Consider the following 2,938-nt stretch of genomic DNA (forward strand, 5'->3'; position numbering starts at 1 on the left):
TACCTACTTACTAAAAATTTGGATTAAAATCACTAGCACGCTGGATCTAGTTCAGACGTACGAGATTTCTAGAGGTTCTAGTCCCATTAGGATAATACCTAGTACCTATCCTTAAAACCCTAAAAACCACGTGTACCTAACTAATCCCAATCCCCATATTGCCAAATCCTGGAATAGTAGAACAACGAGGATTATTACCTATCCCCTGGTAAGAGTACCATAAAAAATAAGGAGAATGAGATCCATAAAGATACAAGTACCTACCTAGATATAAATATTAACAACTGAAGATGTAGGTAAAAATGTTTACAGCTCGGATCTCCGTCATAAAATGGTGTTTTACTAGGGGTACCTATACACGGAGTAAAAAAAAAAGAACTTACCTACTGTTTCGCCATAACTTTAATCTGTTTGTCTCGAAGTTGATAGGTAGGTAGGTACCTTCTGGCTTTTGTGAACTATTTTCTGCAGTCTTCCTTCCCCTCTCCTGTTATTTCGATCCCTAAAGCCCAGTTATAACTTGAAAGGTAGCGCATCTGCCTTCTGAAAGCGCTAGGTCGCGGGTTCGATTCCCACCCGGAGCGGATTTTATTCTTAAACAGATAAGGTTCGTTCTCGGAACGAATGGCTTTATCCCTTCCTGTCTTCCTTCTCTCTCCGCTTTCGGGACGATGAGACCATAGCAGTTACAGTTCCGGCTATCAAACCTCTTTAAGAAAAAGTCGAAAGTTAGTGGATTACCTATACCTACCTAGAATAAATAAATTAGTACAAATTCGAAAGTTAGTAGATATGCCTACCTGCATAGACTATACCTAGTACCTACCTAAAATCCACCCTGTTATTTCGGTCCCTAAAGCCCAGTTATAACTTGAAAGGTAGCGCATCTGCCTTCTGAAAGCGCTAGGTCGCCAGTTCGATTCCCACCCGGGGCGGATTTTATTCTAAACAGATAAGGTTCGTTCTCGGAACGAATGGCTTTTATCCCTTCCTGTCTGAATTCTCTCTCTGCTTTCGGGACGATGAGACCATAGCAGTTGCAGTTCCGTCTATCAAACCTTTTAAGAAAAAGTCGAAAGTTAGTGGATTACCTATACCTAGAATAAATAAATTAGTACAAATTCGAAAGTTAGTAGATATGCCTACCTGCATAGACTATACCTAGTACCTACCTAAAATCCACTAAGTTTAATAATAGACACCGTTTCCACGAACATAATTACACAATAAATAACGTTAATAGAAGTACTTGAGAGAATTACCATTATGCTGGTGCTATTCAGTTTATGAAAAGAGCTTTCAGTAGAAATACATCAAGTGCGGGGGCCGGGGGGGGGGGGATAAATAACGTTAATAGAAGCACTTGAGAGAATTACCATCATGCTGGTGCTATTCAGGTTATGAAAAGAGCTTTCAGTAGAAATACATCAAGTGTGTGGGGGGGAGTTTTATGCTCTTATAATTTACTTGAAAACTTTGCCTGGAAAACTTTATTCCATGAAAATTCCGTTCGAGTTTTGTATATTTTTTTAATTATATTGTGGTGTTTTCTTATAGACCTATACCTGTATATTTATGCTGTTGTTTTTTTCCATACAGAAAGCCTGTGGTTTCTTTTTGGAGTTTTTCTTCATATTGCTGGAAACTCTGGAGAGGTAGGTATGGTATACCCATTCCAATTTCCATTCATACCTGTATATTTATGCTGTTGTTTTTTTCCATACATAAAGCCTGTGGTTTCTTTTTGGAGTTTTTCTTCATATTGCTGGAAACTCTGGAGAGGTAGGTATGGTATACCCATTCCAATTTCCATTTCAAGTAGGTTAGTCCAGACTTTTATTTACAGATTTCTACCCTCTTGCAGAATAATGTGCGTAGGTATAATCTGGCTCCAACCAGGTATATCAAATAATGCATCATTTGTGGTAAAGGAGATCCTTTTCACATTTTTTTTTTTTTTTTTTTTTTTTTTTTTTTTTTTTTTATTTCCATTTTAAGTAGGTTAGTCCAGACTTTTATTTACAGATTTCTACCCTCTTGCAGAACAATGTGCGTAGGTATAATCTGGCTCTACCTAGGTATATCAAATAATGAATCATTAATTTGTGGTAAAGGAGATCCTTTTCACTTTTTTTTTTTTTTTTTTTTTTTTTATTCAATAATTTAATCTTTTTCGTGAGAATATTATTTTCGATTTCTTGACCCAGAGGTGTGAGTCATATCTCGTGTTGGCTCCAGGCAACCCGAGTTCATGTTATGTGTTCTACCACGTGTCAGTTTCCAAAGGTTTCGCCCCTCTCCATTCCAAAAACATAGGAAGAGCGGGGAAATAGAAATTACGGATAAAAGAGGCCATATATAGAAAGAGAGCAATGAGAAATTGGAGGGAGGAATAGGGTTAGGTAGAACACAAAATAGATTTACATGGAGACGTAGAGGTTTGCAGGGAGCACCGAGGAAAATTAATTAATAATATTTTACTAATGTGTAATTAATTCGCGGGGACAAACTAATTAATTTGGCCCCGACAAGCAGGCCAAATGTGTAGAACATCGGTATTTCGGCGCTTACAAAATAACATAGCCTATTGACCATTGCAAATCTTTTTAGGACTGAGCGAAAAAAATGCTTTACCAGTGTTTATTTTCCTAGTTCAAATTTTGAAGTGCTAACTTTTTAAAAAGAATTCTTAAAAAAAAAAAAATTGTACGCCAAATTTTTGTCAAATTTTTTGCAAAAAAAAAAAAAAAAAAAAAAAAAAAGGAAAAAAATTAAAGGAAACCCAAAAACCAGTTTGGTGAAGCGCGGATTTTCCATCAGATCCACACACAGCTAAGGCTGTTATCACCATTTCGCGTCCAAATTTGACATTGGGATTATTTGGTAATTAAATTTCCCTACCCTCCGTTTTCTGTCATATCATCTCACTCTCTCTCTC

Source organism: Diaphorina citri, unplaced genomic scaffold (genome assembly GCF_000475195.1).
Source record: "Diaphorina citri unplaced genomic scaffold, Diaci psyllid genome assembly version 1.1 scaffold338, whole genome shotgun sequence".
Classification (NCBI taxonomy): Eukaryota; Metazoa; Arthropoda; class Insecta; order Hemiptera; family Psyllidae; genus Diaphorina; species Diaphorina citri.